The 18660-nt window shown below is 38.2% G+C and overlaps 2 pseudogenes across 2 annotated transcripts; one reads left to right on the top strand and one right to left on the bottom strand.

Annotated features, from left to right (window-relative positions):
- Positions 1 to 4525: 4525 nt before the first annotated feature.
- LOC306637676 (large ribosomal subunit protein eL19-like) lies at positions 4526 to 5614 on the bottom strand (annotated as a pseudogene). Its single transcript has 2 exons — positions 5007 to 5614; positions 4526 to 4552 (listed from the first exon to the last, which is right to left on the bottom strand). The product of its transcript is annotated as a large ribosomal subunit protein eL19-like (transcript).
- An 8289-nt stretch (positions 5615 to 13903) lies between these two features.
- Positions 13904 to 14584, top strand: LOC306670344 (caspase-3-like; annotated as a pseudogene). Its single transcript has one exon. The product of its transcript is annotated as a caspase-3-like (transcript).
- The last annotated feature ends 4076 nt before the right edge of the window (positions 14585 to 18660 follow it).

The raw sequence follows: 18660 nt of genomic DNA, 5'->3' as shown, positions 1-18660 counted from the left end.
GATCAGTACTAGTTTTTATTTTGTTGTTTCAAAAAAACACTTTTTTTGTTGTTGTTTAAAAGCAAGGCATGCTTGTGATGACTTTGTAACAGACTAATTTGTTGAAGCTGTTTCCTGGTTCCAACCTGGAGAGTAATCTGGAACACCTTTGTTTCCGTCCCCCACCCCCCCGCCTTTTTTGGTGGGGGGAGGAGTGTGTGGGGTTTGTTTTTTTAGTCTTTCTTTTTTTTTTTTTTAATTCATTAACTGATGGACAGCCCTTAGTGGAGGAGGAGAAATTGATTCCACGTTCCACTTCCTAGATCTTGTTCAGAAAATGTGTTCCCTACCTGGTGCTCTTAGGAAGGAGTATAGTAAATGCCTTGCTTAATAATTTACTCCTTTTGGAAAGTTGCCTTTTCGCTCCACCCTTGAGTAGATCTGGTATTTGATGAAAATGGGTGGCAGCTGTCTTGCCCCTCCTCTTTTTCTAGGATGCACTCTATATGTGACTGTGACTTTCAAGGAAATTTGTTTGCCATTTGCTGGTGTTTTTTTGGGGTGGGGGTGGGGTTCATTTCTAACTTCTTTCACTGATAAATGAAGAAAAGTATTGCACCTTTTGAAATACACCAAATGAATTTGGTTTGTAATTAAAAGACAAATTTTTTTCCCTGTCAGTCATTGTCTTATATACTTAGCATAGATTTGCACCTCAGGTGTTCCTAGAGCCCAGCTGAAGACCTGGCACATGTAAGGACTATGAGGGGTGGTGCTCATAGAAGACAGATGTCTGTAGGATGACTGGCATCATTTCAGGTTTGAGGATGTAGGCCTGCTTCATTAAGAAGCTGGGGATGGATGGGGTGAGAGAACATTTACCAATAAGGGGACTGACCAGTTGGGAATCCCCTTATTTCTGTTTTGCCTATGAGGCCTCCCTAGCCCCCCATATTCTTCAATGAAAATCATGGCAAGAGTCTTGGAGACTCTTCATAAGTGTTAATAGGGATTTTTTTTCCAGCTTATTTGGTTGCAGTTTCCAGTTTTTAAAAATGTTTAGGTAATCTTTCCACCTTACCCAAATCCTAAATCTTGTAGATTCATTAGTGTTGAATCAATGCTTTTTCCTGTCTCAATTCTTTGTGTATGCATTCTTTTCAGATGTATTAAACAAACAAAAACCCTTAAAAAATATTTACTTGTAATTGACATAATATTTGTACTTATGGGGGATAGTATAATTTTATACATGTATACAATGTGTAATGATCAGATCTGTGTAATTAGCATTTCCATTTCTCAATTATCATTTCTATATGTTGAAATTTCCCTTCAAACTCTATGTGTTTGAAGGTTTCCTTCAAACTCTTCTCTAGTTATTTTGAAAGATGTAATTAGTTGTTGTAGACTACAGTTCTCCTATGTGCTATAGAACATCAGAACTATTTTCTCCCTTCTAACAGTATTTTGATTCTCATTATCCACCCTCTCTCTTCTTCACTGTTCCCCTTCTTAGATTCTAGTAACCTCTATTCTACTCTCTACTCCTATGTGATCATCTATTTTAGCTTCTGTAAATGAATGAAAAAGGTACTTGTTTTTTGGTTCCTGACTTGATTTAACAATGTCCTCCAGTTTTATCTTTGTTGCTGGATTTAATTTGCTGTTACTGGATTTAATTTTTAGTGGAGGAATTCCACAATTCTATAGATACACCACAGTTTTTTTTTTTTTTTTTTTTTTTTTTTTTTTTTGTGAACCCAGGGCCTGAGCATGCTAGGCAAGCACCTTACCACTCAGCTCCATCCCCAGCCCTATATATCACATTAAAAAAATCCATTCTTCAATTAGTAAACATCTTATTGAATTCCATAATTCCATATCTTGGCTATTGTGAATAGTGCTACAATAGACATGGACTTTCAGATATCCCTTTGGTATATTGATATCTTATATATCTATCCATCATCTATCATGTATCTATCATCTTCTTTGGATATATGCTCAGTAGAATAGCTGGTTCATATGGTAGTTGTTTTTAGTGTTTAGAGGAAACTATACTGTTGTCCATAATGGCTGCACTAATTTACATCTCCACCAACGATGTATAAGAATCCCCTTTTTCCCATGTACTTGCCATAATTTATTTTTTGCCTTTTTGATAATAGCCCCTCTAATTAGGGTGAGATGATATCTCATTGTTGTTTTGATTTGCATTTCCCTGATAATCAATTATGTTGAGCAGTTTTCAGGTGGTCCTTGGCCATGCTTTTGAGAGATGTCTGTTCAGATCACTCATACTCTCCTTTTTCTGCAGTACTGTGAATTGAGCACAGGGTCTCACACATGCTAGGCAAGCACTCTTTTAGTGAGCTACATCCCCAGTCACCATGACCTTTAAAATTTTTTGAGACAGGGTTTTGCTAAGTTGCCCAGGCTGGCCTTGAACTTGTGATTCTTCTGCCTCAGACTCTCAAGTAACTGGGATCACAGTCACGTATCATCATACCCAGCTTATTTGACCATTTAAAAATGGATTTATTTGGCTTTTTTTTTTTTTTTTTTTTTTTTTTTTTTGCTATTGAGTCTCTTGTACATTTGGGATATTAATCTCTTGTTCCATTAACAGTTTGCAGTATTTTCTCCCCCTTTGCAGTTTTTCTCTTCACTCTGTTTTTTCCTTTGCTGATCAGAAGCTTGTCTATTTTTGTTTTTGTTGCCTGTGCTTCTGGGGTCTTATCTGAAAAATCATTGCCTATATCAATGTCTTGAAGTGTTCTCCTGTGTTTTCTTCTGGTAGTTTTATAGTCTTAGATCTCACATTTAGTTCTTTGATCCATTTGGAGTTGATTTTTGTACGTGGTAAGAGATAGGAGTCTAGTTTTATTCTTCTATATATGGACATTGTTTCCCTAGCACCATTTATTGAGGAAATTGTCTTTTCTCCAATGTATGTTTGGCACCTTTACCACAGATCAGTAGGCTGTAAATGTATTTTTCTCTATTTTGTTCCATTGGTCTGTGTCTCTTTTTATGCCAGTACCAAGGTCTTTTGGTCATTATGATTTTGTTGCATGCTTTAAGGTCAGTTATTGTGAGGTCTCCAGCTTTGCTCTTTTTCAAATTTTTATTCATTTGTTTTTTTTAAATAGTTTAACCTTTAGTTTTCATTTATTTATTTTTTTATGTGGTGCTGAGGATCAAACCCAGTGACTTACCCATGCTAGGTAAGCACTCTACCAATGAGCTACAATCCCAGCCTCAGGTTTGCTCTTTTTAAAATCAAGATTGCTTTGCTAATTGGGGGTCTTTCTTCCACATCAACTTTAGGATTAGGATTGTGTTTTTCTAGTTCTGTGAAGAATGTTGTTGGTACTTTGATGGGGAGTGCATTGGATCTGTAAATTGCTTTGGATATATGGACATTTTAACAATATTACTTCTTCCAATCAATGACTATGTCTTTCCATTTTTAAATGTCCTCTTCAATTTCTTTCATCAGTGTTTTGCAATTTTCTTTATAGAAATTTTCACTTTTTTGGTTAGATTCATAAGTATTTGTTTTTGGTAGCTATTGTGAATGAGGTTGCTTTCTCAACTTTTTTCTCAGCAATTTTGTATTGCTATATAGAATTTTTTACTTTCGCCTTAATTTGGATTATTATGTGTATTTTATACTTTGTGATTTCTTTAGGATTACTTTGCTTTTTTCCCTAAAATTTTGACTAAAAAGCTTAACTGATTTTTCTTTTTTCCAAATACAATCTTTTTTTTTTTTTTTTTTTTTTTTGCATATTTCCGGACAGAAAGTATTGGTTTAACTATCTCTGATTTTTTTTTAAACTAGGGATTGAACTCAAGGACACTTAACCACTGAGCCACATTCCCAGTAAGTTTTACTTTTTATTTTGAGACAGTGTCTTGCTAAGTTGCTTAGGGCCTCACTTTGAACTTGCCATCCTCCTGCCTCAGTCTCCTGAGCCACTGGGAATACAGGTATGCACCATTGTGCCTGGCTATATCTGTCAATTTAAAAGTAATGTTTTCATTATTATTCAATTTGAAGTACAATCCAAATGTCATTGTAAGTATAATGTACTATTTGACCCATGGTTATTTAGAAGTTTATTTTCTTTTCCTTCCTTCGTTTTGTCCTTTCCTTCCTTCCTTTCTTCCCTCCCTCCCTTCCTTCTTTCTTTCTTAACAGAGAAAGCTTGTTTTTATTTCAGGACTGATCTAGTTAATCACTGAGACCACTATGTGCAGACACAAGAGGGTTTCTTGGTCTCTTCCTTTGTCGGGAGCTATGCCATGTGGACTACGCCAAGATGGCGCCTGGCAGCCAGCCAGAAGTTGTTTTGATCACATCCGCGGTGAGGAAGTTGGTTAACATAAACACACTCAGGTGCTTTATCATTGGCCGGATTCAAGTGAGTCCACGCACACAACGCGTGCACATGTGTTCCCGAGTGCTCCTGCTCCTGCCTGCTCGTTTTTTGACCTTTGCCGTGATTGGGCAGTTGGCTTCTCGCCTGATCTTCACTTAACTGGCTGGCCCTACCCTCCGCCTCTTGGAGGGAATATAAGCGGGCAGTAGGCAGAAGGCAAAAAGCAGTAAGCAGTAAGCAGTAAGCAGTAAGCAGTAAGCAGTAAGCAGTAAGCAGTAGGCAGAAGGTAGAAGGCAGATCGCAGAGGACTAAGAACACACCTCTAGGTTGCAGATCACAGATCGCAGTACAAGACGCACCACTAAGAAGCACCTCTGATAGACAGCACCTTTAGCACGCACCTTATCACCCACCTTTAGTTTGCAGGATGCACCTCTAAGAAGAAGCAGCAGAACTCTAAGAAGGAATAGCCAAAAAAAGCGTAGCAAGCCTTTCTCTAAAATTCCCTCTCAAAGCTTCTCTTCCTCTAAAATCAAGCAAGCCGCTCTTCCTCTATAAGCTAGAGAATAAGCAAGCAAGCAAGGAAGCAGCTCAGGAATAGAAGTAGTTTATTTCCAGTCCACCTCCAATAAATACCTGCTTGATTGTTGCTGCAGGTGGTAACAAATATCCACGGGATTGTTGCTGCGGGCGGCGACATTCCTTCTTGGCCTGGAGGTACTCCTCACCGCTCTTGCATGACTCCTTGGTCTTAGACTTGCGGGCCTCAGCCTGGTCAGCCAGGAGCTTCTAGCGGGTCTTATTTGCCTTCAGCTTGTAGATGTGTTCCATGAGGACCCACTTGTTTTTGAACACATTCCCCTTTACCTTCAGATGGAGGCTGTGATACATGTGGTGGTCAGTCTTTTAGCTTCACAGTATCTCCTGATCAGCCTATGCAGTATCCGTATCCTCCTTATCCAGGTTATATAACTTCTCCTGCTTTCAAGCATTAGCTGTACCCTTTCACTTATCTATGCCCATATGCCTGCCCTTCTGGCGAGCCAACGTATTTTTCCAGCATTGAGCTCAGGAATGGACAGAATCACTGGTTTGCAGATGATCAACCCATCTTTGGTCAGCTTCTGGATCTGCTGACAAGAGTAGGCATCAGTGATTTCATTGGTCTCATTGGGGTCCAACCAGACCTTCTTTTTCGAACAGCGGAGGCCACTGGAGGTAAGCCTCTTCTGAAGACTGAGCATACTTATGGATGTGGCCTTGGCAGCAAAAGGAAAGAACTCCTAGAAGTTTATATTTTTAAAGATGTATTTTTCCTTTCCATTTTTGGTTTCAGGCTAATTTTGTTGTGGTTACAGATCATGAGATATGTGACTCTGACTTATGATGGTTGTGATGTGAGTTGAATATTATCAACATTTAGAAATATTCTATTTGGAGCTGGGTACAGTGGTGCACACCTGTAATCCCAGTGGCTTGCTTGGGAGACTGAGGCAAGAGGATTGCAAGTTCAAAGCCAGCCTCAGAAAGTTAAGAGATTCCCTAAGCAACTTAGCAAAACCCTGTTTCAACAAACATAAACAACAAACACAAATACAAACAAACAAACAAACAAACATAAAAAGGACTGGGGATGTAGCTCAAGTGGTTAAGTGTCCCTGGTTCCAAAAAGAAAAAAAAATTGTATTCATACTTAAGTAATATGTATATTCTAACTTTGGAATGCAGGGTTTAATATCTGTCCATTGTTTATGCTTGGTAGGAGTATAGGTCTAGTTACCCAGACTCAGGTCTTTTGTTATAGCTGTGAAAAATAAGACAGCAGCAAAAGCTAATTTGTAAAGTTACCCAATGACTGAGGACAGTTCTTGGCTATAAGCTTTAAAAATTGAAATGAAAATTTATTATTGATAAGCCAAGAAACTGATGTGTGGTTATTCAAGTCAGGATATCAACCTGTATTTCTCACAGAAATTCAGGGAACTGAGCATGGTTAAGTTCATCACAGTAAATGGTTTACCATTGACATTACTGGTTCAATAATGAGTGATAGTTAAATATTTTCCTCAAAGTACATGCTGATAAATAACACAATGAATAACTATTCATTTACATTTTCACAAGTTTTGTAAATTTGTCTAACAGTCTTTTTCTTGGACTGTTACTGTTTGACCCATCTGTTACTCAGAAGTTTAGAATCTTAAAAATATACCTTTTTTTTTTTGGTTTCAGTCTAATTATATTGTGGTTATAGAACATGGAATATGTGTCTCTGACTTGTGATTTGAATCGACTATTGTCAGCATTTAGAAATATTCTATTTATAGGATATTTCTTTATCACCACCAGTTATAGCAGGTTGTACTTCAGGCTTTTTCCAGTTTGTCTGAAAATATTCTCACATATAGTTGTTCCATGCAGACTACTCAGTCACTTTGAATTCAGCAAATACCATTCAAATAAATAACTAAGGAATATTGGTAACTTCTGTAGACTCAGAGTCCAGGAAGACCACTTGAAATCACATGCCTCGTTTTAACCTTTGAGACAAGATTTCCCTAAATTCCCTAATTTATGATCTTCCTGTTTTCACCTCCTGAGTTGCTGGGATTACACTGTATCCAGCACGGTTCCTTTTTTTTAAAAATGGTACTGCTGGGGCTTGAACCCAGGGGTGCTTTACCACTGAGCTACATCCCCAGGCCCCAGCCCCCAGCCTGTTTTTATTTTGGGACAGGGTCTTAAGCTGACCAGGCTGGCTTTGAATTTGTGTACCCCACCATGTCCGACATGTCTTTTTTTAAAAAGCCAAACCATCTTCCTTTATAATAAATGGCATTCTTAGTGGGGTCACATCTGTTTTGTCTTTTTTTTTTTTCCCAAATATATTTTAGTTGTAGATGGATGCAATACCTTTATTTTTATTTATTTTTATGTGTTGCTGAGAATCAAACCCAGTGCTAGGCAAGTGCTTTACCACTGAGCCACAACCCCCGTCTATCACATCTGTTTTGAACAGCTGTCAGGTAGCTCAGTAAAACCTTAGTCCTTATTCACTTATCAGTGCATTTGGCTGCTGTTTGTCCCAGAAAGACCCTCAATCCTGGCCCAGCCAAAAGAGCTGCAAGCTGGCCCATGTGGGCTCACAACCTTTCCAGTTTAAACAGCCAGTCAGAATGGGTCTAGACTAGGAAGGACAGTGACTTGCAGGAAACTATCGTCTGTATCTTCTGTCTTTTTGCTGAGGAGGAAAAGCCTTTGCTGGATGCTGGCAAATGAGAATGAAAAAAGAACCTCTGCCCTCAGAAAGTGCCTTTCCAAGTCCACAGAAAAGTCCCTGATGAGACAGCTGCTAAGCTAGCCAGCTGCTATGCCAGTAGCTAACTGCAGACACCTCTTCTTGGTTACTCAAATCCAGCAGAGCTTTCACATGACTGGCATTGCCTCGTTTTAAAAATCAAACGTTATTTATAATGTCCTCAACTCTTTGAGAAACTGATCTTACCCAAGGCTGATAGTATTAGTTTCTCTAAGCCCATTGTTTGGCTGCTGCAATCAAATAATTTCAAATTAACAGTGTATAGCTATTGTGTAAAACAAAAGGAGTACAAAAGATTTTAACATCCTTTTAAAGCAGTGGGATGTGGATTATTTTATTATCAAGTGGCAAGGACTTGTTCATTATACTATTCTGAAACAACCCAGTCCCAGGTATGACTCAGGTGCCATGAGACCCAGGAAAGAGAGAGATGGATCCAGGATTTCATACTGTGATTTACCAGGGGTCTTGTGTACAGAAGTGTGTCTTGGATGGCAGCAAGATTAGTGGATCCCTGAAATTTGGTCCAGAGGAAAGGGGCTTATGAAGTGGTCCAGACGAAAGTAACTTCATCCAAGCTAGTATTTGTTTTTCCTTAAGCTAATATCAAGATGTCAGGCATATTCCTGGCATTGAGGGTGGCAGGGTCCAGTTGTGAAGCTTCACATTATCACTCTAATTGTTTTATTAAGAGTATACTAGGAAACTAAGGGGGTGGGCGCAGCAACCAGGGCTACTCAGGGGCAGTTGTGGCAGTAATGACTCAAGATGGCTGCAGTGAGGTCAAACTGAATGTGATGTGATGGTGATACAGTTTTGTTTAAAAGAATAAATATACATCAATATTACTAGATGAAGCACTTATGCTATTCCTAAATTGTAGGAAACCAATAGAAAAAAATAGAAAATTTAAAATGATTACAGAATATTATCATAAAAAATAGAATGCAGAATAAGTTTGAGTGATTTATTGAACCAAGTAAGGGAAACCATTTACCAATGGCACTGTGATCCCCATACCGTTACAGTTGATTTTGAAAGCACCCAGAAACCACTCTGGATGTGGGAACTCACACAAGAAATTTTATTAGCAGATGAACAGAGTGTCTGCCCTTAAGGGCGAAAGAGAAAGAAAGAGCGAGAGAGTGAGAGAGAAGGTGAGAGTGAGAGTTAAAGTGAAAGAGAGAAAAAAGAGAGCAAATAGCAGGGAATTGCCCTTAAATAGTGAAAGCCGCAAGCTAATTGGACAAATGACTGACAAGAAAGTTAACAATCTAGATTATAAAATGTGTGTGTGTGTGTGGGGGGGCAGAATCAGGGGAGAAATAGCTGCAACCTTGTTCCTTACAGATTTTCTAATGAAGATAGATACTAAGAGACTACCGAGTGGGTAGCATATACATACAGTATGCATACACTGGCTGGAATGGAACAGGATTTTATCACAATTTTCAGAATGATGTGTGCAATTTAAGACATGAATTGTTTATTAAATTTTCCATTTAATATCTCTGGACTGCAATTGGCTGTGCTTGACAAATCTTGGAAAGCAAAACTGATTTAAGGAAGGACTGCTATAGTTTTATCTCCTGCATGTTGAAAGTGGGTCCAGGTTGATCCCATGGTGACTTTAGTGTAGCAGGTATGTTGTGGTAGATGAGGATGACTCTCCTGTGAAATCTTTACTCAGTAGAACATTTTAGTGAAATCTATAACTTTAAACTGTTACTCACTTTTTTTTTTTTTCTTTCAGTACTGGGGATTGAACCTAGGGGAGCTCTATCTCTAAGCTACATCCCCAGCCCTTTTATTTTTTATTTTGAGACAGGGACTTGCTACGTTCTGAAGCTGGCCTCAAACTTGTGATCCTGCCTCAGTCTCCAGAGTTGCTGGGATCATAGACATATGCCAATGTGCCTGGCACCCATTTATTTTAAATATCATCCATTAAAACATTGATGTCTGACCAAGATGCTCTAATAAAGGAAATGACCTTGATTAGTTCTCTAGATTCTATAGTTCCTACTCAGGGGTGGTGGCTTGAAGCACAGGTCATCCAGGGAAATTGAAGAGGTGAGAACACTCAGTAACTCTATTTTTAAATTTAATTAGTTAATTGATTTGGCACTGGGGATTGAACCTAGGTGCACTTAACCATTGAGCTACATCCCCAGCACTTTTTATTTTTTATTTTGAGATAGGGTCTTGCTAAGTTACCCATGCCCTCACTAAATTGCTGAGGCTGGCTTTGAACTTGTGATCCTCCTGCCTCAGCCTTCTGAGTCACTGGGATTGCAGGCATGTACCCCTTTTTAGTCAACTATGATAGGTTACTGTACTTCAGTGCCTCACCTTAGTAAAATAATATATTTACTACCCTTATTGGTGGGGGAAGGTTAACTACTTCCCACTGGATAGTGCCTAGCAATAGTGCTTCCTATGACTGAGGAAGAAACCAGATCGGGTCTGGATTAGTGAGGACAAGTCAGTCTTGTAGACATGTTGAACTATAGGGCTGTTCATACAAGGAGTTGCTAAAAATAACATTAGATTTAATATTCCTTTAGCTTCTCTAATTCTTTTTATCATAAATCATCTAATCTTTTAAAAAACCCTGCCCCAAATTATGAATCTTTATCAAACCTTCCTCAAATTAATTTGTAAGTGATACTTCTATTGTCTTGGAACCTCCACTGATACACAGCCCAACTCCAAGTGTAGGTCATTTATAATTAGGAATCTCTGGAGAATTGTTTTTGAAGCACATAAAGGCAGTTATTTCCATCATCCTCTAATGGACAGATTTTCCCTCAGTTTATCAACAGGAGTATTGCTTTTCCAAGAGTCTTGGATCTTGCGGATCTCTGATCTGACCTTCAGTTTGGCAGAGGCCCTGTATTCCACCACGTTGTTAGCAAAAAAGACTAGGCAGGACACAAACCTCAATAAATTATCTTAGCTGTTTATTCAGGAATGAAGTTTCACAGAGGAAAAGGGCATGCAGGAATGAAATAGCATTGGTGGACCCACTTTCCTGGTGGAAAATAAGCCACTGAACAAAGAAAGGGGACTGGGTTTATATAAGTTATTTTGAGGGTGGTCTAGTGAGCATATCAGTTTTCTTGGGCACTCAGGAATTTGAACTGCTTGGGTTGGGGGTCTGTGGGCACGGCCTGGAAAGGATTTACTTTGAAGGAGATTAACGCCTCCTAGAGACTGTTACTTTAGGGGAGATAAAACACCTCCTCCCTGTTTATATTCAGCAACTGGAAAACATTTGTCTTGGGAGATGAAGGCTGTTAGTGCATGGTCTTCTTTTTCACTCACTTTTCCCAGGCCACATTATCTTGGGAATTTTTTTCATTTTCTGTATCTATTACATGTAGTCTTTAAAAGTCTATGAAGACAGACATCATCTTCAGTATTTGTTGAATATTCTGGATTTATATTGTTTGTATTCTCCAATTTAGACAGTTTCTTTTCTAGTCACCTTAACCATAGATTTTTAAAATTTGTTTTGCATTTGCAATTTTAAATGTTTAGGAAGTTTTCTCTGCACGTCTAAGCCACCTATGTTTCTGGAAGGTGACAGCCAACAGCAATTCATTTTAACCTAAGTTGTTCGGGAATCACAGATCCTTGTAGAAGCCTATTTATTATTTCCCTTTCCTTTGGCAAATTATGTACGTACATGATTACATATTTCTTCCTCGGTCTCTACTATTCACATTTTATTGCCCATATACTACTTTTAGAATCTATTATCTCTTATAATCAAGAAAATGGCTCTTCTGGCACTCCTTAGTCACTATGGACCCTTTAAAATTAATTTTTAAAATGGCAGTGATGAGGGTGTTTCCAAAACAGATCTAAAATGTCTTTTCTCTTTTCCTAAAAAACACAAAACAAAATCCCCCAAATGCCAAAATCTTACCACTACACCTAGTATGTATTAAATGTTTAGATTAGATCCTGCAAATGTCTGCATGATTTAACTTTCTACCCTTGTCTTATTACACACTCAACACTAACTTAGCCACATGGACATTGCTACCTGAAATAAACCAATCATATTACTGATACCACCAGTTATCAGTGATGAGTTCTGCTTCCGCAAATGTTGAACTTTGAACATTAGAGAAGCACACAGAGGCAAGATATCAAGCAGGTTTTATTTAAATTTAGTAACACAGACATCTCCTGGGAGGGAAGAAGGGGGCTGTGGCTGGTATTCTGGTATCCCAAGAAATGAGAGTGCCCTGTCCCTCTTATAAAGTTTCCTTTGTTCTACTGCTTCCACCCCCTTCTCTCTCTCATTCCTGCTTACATGACTAGGCCCAGGAGATGCCAGTGGAATGGCCAAAAGGTGGGAAGCAGATGGGCAGGCAGAAGGGTTGCAGGTAGCAGCCCAGGGGGTATTTATTAGCAATTCCCTGTCTAAAGCCTTTTGGGAACATTAGGAAATCTTGGTGATCAAAAGGCTCTGGACCTACAGAGTGGGAGAAAATCTTTGCCAATCATACTTCAGATAGAGCACTAATCTCCAGAATCTATAAAGAACTCAAAAAACTCTACACCAAGAATACAAATAACCCAATCGACAAATGGGCTAAGGAAATGAACAGACACTTCACAGAAGATCTACAAGCAATCAACAAACATGTGAAAAATGTTCCACATCTCTAGTAATAAGAGAAATGCAAATCAAAACCACCCTAAGATTCCATCTCACCCCAATTAGAATGGCGATTTTCAAGAATACAAGCAACAACAGGTGTTGGCGAGGATGTGGGGGAAAAGGTACGCTCATACATTGCTGGTGGGGCTGCAAATTAGTGCAGCCACTCTGGAAAGCAGTGTGGAGATTCCTTAGAAAACTTGGAATGGAACCACCATTTGACCCATCTATCCCACTCCTTGGCCTTAAAGGACTTAAAATCAGCAAACTACAGAGATACAGCCACATCAATGTTCATAGCTGCTCAACTCACCATAGCCAGATTGTGGAACCAACCTAGATGCCCTTCAGTTGATGAATGGATAAAGAAACTGTGGCATATATATACAATGTAATATTACTCTGCCATGAAGAATGACAAAATTATGGCATTTGCAGGCAAATGGATGAAATTGGAGAATATCATGCTAAGTGAGATAAGCAATCTCAAAAAACAAAAGACGAATGATCTCGCTGATAAGCGGGTGATGACACATAATGGGGGATGGGAGGGGGGCAAGAAAGGAGGAAGGAGGGACTGTATAGAGGGAAAAGAGGGGTGGGAGGGGTGGGGGAGGGAAAAAATAACAGAATGAATCAAACAACATTGCCCTATGTAAATTTATGATCACACAAATGGTATGCCTTTACTCCATGTACAAACAGAGAAACATGTATCCCATTTGTTTACAATAAAAAAAAAAAAAAAAAAAAGGCGCTGGAGACACTGTCATTCCAATTTCCCAGGGGCAGTCTCCAACTTCCAGGATCCATTTTCTTTTTTTTTTTTCAGTTTTTTTTTTTCAGTGCTGGGGATTGAACCCAGGGCCTTGTGCTTACAAGGCAAGCACTCTATCAACTGAGCTATCTCCCCAGCCTTCCAGGATCCATTTTCTCCATTCTACCAGATCACCTATCTACTAACTGCCTGTCTTAATTCTGATTTCATTATGTTGCAGACTTTTCCAAGATGCTATTTATAATACCTGATGTGATACCTTCTTTACCCACTTGTTCCTTTATATAGACTCTTCATTGGGCTTCCCTTCCTTTATCCTGCTGGTAACAGCTTCAAGTTTGTTCTTACAGAGAGGGGATGGTGGACACTAAGGTCTAGAAGCCTACACTGCCTTTTGGGGTAATCTCCCATTAAGATTACATTCCCACAGAGTACAATCTACCCCCTCAGACTGTTTTGCTTTTAACCTCCTCAAAGCCAGGAGGGTTACTGGCAGCAGTATGCCGATGGGAGCGTGTAAGAGCTGAGCGACTATCAGGGCAAGTCCCTTTGTTCCTGGAAAGCTAGAGACTACTAATAGAACCACAGAAGACAAGTAATAAGGAGCTGGCTTCCTCAGGCAGCACAGCAGAGTGGGAAAAGAAGGGCATCTGTGGATAAACTCACTTCAGGTTGGTTTCCTGACTTTGTAGAATTTCTTGGAAGAGCAAAGATGAGATGCTTCACAAAGTACCTGATATGTATTAAGAAAAGCAATTATGGAGAACAGTGAAAACTCAGTGGATTCAAATCCATTAAAAATTTCAAAGATCATACATGGAAGCAAATCAATGGACTCTGGAATATCCTTGGACAATAGTTACAAAATGGATTATCCAGAAAAGGGTTTATGTTTTATAACTTTCATAAAAGCTCTGGAATGGCCTCAGTCTGGTACAGATGTGGATGCAGCAAACCTCAGAGAAACATTAATGAACTTGAAATATGAAGTCAAGAATAAAAATGACCTTATATGTGAAGAAATTGTGGAGTTAATGCCATTTCTAAAGAAAATCGTAGCAAAGGAGCAGCTTTATGTGTGTAATTCTAAGCCATGATGATGAAGGAATAATTTTTGGAACAAATGAACCTCTTGACCTGAAAAAATTAGGTTTCTTCAGAGATTATTGTAGAAGTCTAACTTGAAAACCCAAACTTTTCATTATGCAGGTTACTCTTCCTGGCAAAATTCCAAGAATGGATCCTCATTCATCCAGTAACTCTGTGCAGTGCTGAAACTGGATGCTCATAAGCTTGAATTTATGCATGTTCTTACTTGGGTAAACCAGAAGGTAGCAACAGAATTTGAGCCCTTTTCCCTTGACTCCACTTTTCATGAAAAGAAACAGTTTCCATGTATTGTGTTCATGTTCACAAAAGAACTGTATTTTTATCACTAAAGAGTTGATTTTTTCTTAGTTTGTATGCAAAGTGAGAAAACAATACTTTTATTTTCTCTCAATTTTTATCTAAAGATGATACTTTGAAACATACCACTTCTGCAGTAGAACCATAACGAAGCTACCTCAAACTCAAAAATAGGTAGTTGGACTTGAATTAGGAATAAACATGGATATTGTAATCATTATGAGAGGAAATTATTGTCAATTTACATCTTTCATAATTAGCAAGATTTAGTGATGCCATACTATGAATTTTCAATAATTTATGAAGTGAAACATTTCAGTAATGAATTTTAATATTTCCCCCACACACTTAAGATTGTGCATTCTAGTTTTTGTCAAACTATAGAAATGTTGTAGGATCATGGATCTGAGAACTTGGGGACAAGGAAATGTTCAAAGGCCATTAGTTTAAAATTGATACATGGAAGTCAGCCAAGTTCATTTTTATCACTTGTCATATCTCATGGTTTTGTGCCATTTGTTCTGAGCATGTCTGTTGTAAAAAAATTCGTGTTTACTGTGGAGACAGGAACTAAATATCTTAGAGAAAGTATGAGCAAGCTGAGTTGATTCTTTTAAGGCTAACTTACAACATTGAGGGACAGAATCATAACTATAAGGTGCTAAGATCTACCTGTATATGTTTGTTTTTATGCAAATCAACCGAGATGTACAGACCAATAAAATGTCTAGAGAACTAATATAAAAAAATCCAATTTTTGATTGTTAGGCTATATGAAGAAATGCTGCAGGAACATGCTAAAATATGATTTATATAATAGTGAAAAATAGAAGGAAAGAAAAAATGATTGGCTGGGCACTCTAATTTAAGAATAGATTTGGCACAGTCTGTCTAATGTAGGCAGAGCCATACATTCAACTTGAGAAAAGGACCACCAGCTGGATTTTTACATGTACAGGTATGGGGGCAGATGTTCCCTAGGCATGAATAGTGATGTAAGAAGATGAACTAAATCAGAAACTTATGAAATGGAGATTCTTCCAAAGTTGGTGAGAGTCATAATAAAAAAAATCATGATACTCCTTGTGGTAAAATTTGTAAACATTATTTTCTGAACTTTACAATCAAACTAAAATAGTGTTAACATTTTATGTAGTTATCTGAAATAAAAGGACCATGTACACAGAACTTCAGAAGCATCCAGTTGGAGCCTGTCCTGTGCAGAGGGACAGGAGGCAGAATTTAGCCTCAGCCAGGGAGGCCAGGATTCTGGTTTCCTCACTTCTGGAGGTATTGAGCCATTACTGACTGCTCTGGTGGGTCTCGCTGGCTTTCAGTCCAACATTTCACATGAGCTTTCTTTTTGCTCAAAGAAAGGAACTCACATTTTAATTGACAGCTAATTGACTGAATCTATTGACTTTTTCTAAGAAAATGTAGCTTGTAATGGTATCTTAAGGTGTGCTCCTGTGTGACAATTTTGTAAAAATTTGTTATTTTAAGAATTTGTTTCGTAAAACATTTTATTTCAAAACATAAGTTCAAACTTAAAAAAAAAAAAAAGCCAGGAGGAACAGTGTCTTAGGCTTAATTGTTATTCTCTTTCAGAACTCATGTGGGGAGTCATTTATGACCAGCAATTAAAACCAGGCTTGCTGAGCTGTCAGACATGGCTTTCAGGAACTGGCAATCCTTGAGATCGTTCCAGAACGCCTGAAGTATGTGATGTCTGTGCAGTGGCTCACCGCTGGGAATTTGCAGGTCTTACTGGGATGACCCACTATAGCAAATGGCTTCCTTGACTCCACCCTATCCTGTTCCTCACAGAAGTTCCTCCTGGTCCCCCTTTTACTTGTATGACTAAATAAAGGGAAGGTGGGCTCCCCCATCTGAGTCAGACCCTCACACTCCCTTTGATTTAAAAAAGATAATTGTCTCCTGTTATTCTATTAAATACGTTTCTTAGTGGTTAATCTACAACCGGCTCATCCCTCTGACAGAAACCCTTTCCCTCACCCGTCTGTATGTGGAAGAAACCCTATAAACTGAATCCTTAGCTAGTGATGCAAGGATGGGGGCCAGCTCTGTCATGTTTGATACCATGGCTATAGTAATATGCAAACTGAAACACTTATGTGTTTAGCCTTTGATATATTCTCTATTTCCAAGTCCTATTAAGTATTTATTCCCATCTATATTTTGAGATAGAGAAATCTGACAGTGATTTATCAGAGCGGATTGGGATTTCTATTCCTACAAATGATAGCATAACTTTGCCAGATCTATATAGTTATTCAAAACCAAATTTAAGAGTATGATTAAAAGGCCAACTGGGAAGAAAAAGGGACCAATAAAGACTATAGTCTGAGTCTCTTCTAGCTATCTTTAAATATTAATCTATGTCTAATACTTTTTTTTTGGTTGCTTATAGGCAAGAACATTGATTGAGGCTGATTTTAAAGTGAAAGAATTTGTCGATCTAAGTTTACAATTGAAAATCTTCTCCACAACATATTCCTCCTGAATTATTTGGAAATGTACCTCTGTGACTATTTGCATTTTACTACCTTATTTGCATTCTGTTCTCCCCTGATGGCAAGGACAAAGGATGTGTTGCTCCACACTATCTGTACAGTGCCTGTTCATAACATCTGTCATGAGTCCAATTCACTGTATATACAACCATTTCTTAACAGCATTTAAATCATTCTGGTCTTGCAAACAATTCTCTTTATTACATCGAGGAGGAAGAAGAGGAGGATCAAAGTTAATTCCATTGGTTTCCATGTTATGAATTCAAAGCATACATCACCAGAATGTTGGATTCATGAACTCTTGACACCACTCGTACTATGCTCACATTATCACATATTGCCCTGGAGACCTGGTTGCTGGCAGAAGAAACAAGATCAGTGGATGAAACGGAAACTAGGTATATCCATTGTTGATATTAAATTAGTACTTGACAAAACTAAAAATATTCTTTCTAATTGGTCCTTTAATCATACTCTTGAATTTGGTTTTGAGTAACTGCATAGATCCAGCCAAGTGATACTGAGTATCATTTGCAGGATTAGCAATCCCAACCTACTCATGGGGATAAAGCCCTTTTGACCACCTTCTCCTCTGTACTATGGTGAGTAGAAGTGGTAACCCCTTTCTCTCCCCACTGAGTGTGCATAGACAAGTAACAACTAAACTCCATAAGGATTTGGGGTACAGTTCAGTGCTAGACTTCACACTTTGCATGCACAAGACTCTGGGTTCAATCTCTAGCACAAACAAACAAACAAAATCCCCCAAATTGGTAAATCTACAGTTTCAAAGAGCTGATCAAACCCAAACACGTTAAAATTTAAGAAATGCACACTAGAAACATCATAATCTAGTCTCTGAAAACTAAAGACAAAGAAAATAACTGAAAATCAGAGGACAGCACATGTTTTATAGAAAGATTTGAATGACAGTGGATTTCTCAGACTTAACAAGTGTTGGCAAAGATATGGAGAAAAGGAAACACTTGAACACTGTTGGTTGAAACTGTAAATTTGGTACAGTTATTATGGAAAACAGTATGGAAGTTCCTCAAAACATCAAAAATAGATCTACCATATGATATATAGATAAATAGATCTACCATATGATCTATCATATAATGATCCACTTCTGAGTATATATCCAAAGGAATGGAGATCAGTATGTCAAAGAGATAATTTTACTCCTGTGTTCATTGAGACATTATTCACAATATTCAAGATATGAAATCAACCTAAGTGCATGTCAATGGATAAAGGAAGAAAATGTGGTATATATACAATGGAATACTATTTAGGAAAATAAGGAAATATGTCATATGCAACAACATGGATGAATCACTATGTGGCATTATGCTAAGGGAAACAATCAGACACAGAACCACAAATACTATTTGATTTCAACTATATACAGAATCTAAAGCAAAATTGAACTAATTGAAGTAGAGAGTAGAATGGCAACTGAGCATGGGGTGCAGAAGGGGAATGGGAAAATGGAGTCAAAATGTACAAAGTTTTAGACAGGAAGAATAAATTGTGGCGATCTTTGGTGCACTATGATGACTACAGTTAGT

Source organism: Sciurus vulgaris (genome assembly GCF_902686455.1).
Source record: "Sciurus vulgaris genome assembly, chromosome: 10".
Lineage (NCBI taxonomy): Eukaryota > Metazoa > Chordata > Mammalia > Rodentia > Sciuridae > Sciurus > Sciurus vulgaris.
Note: the sequence above shows the minus strand (reverse complement) of the source record. Positions and strands in the feature narration are given on the sequence as shown.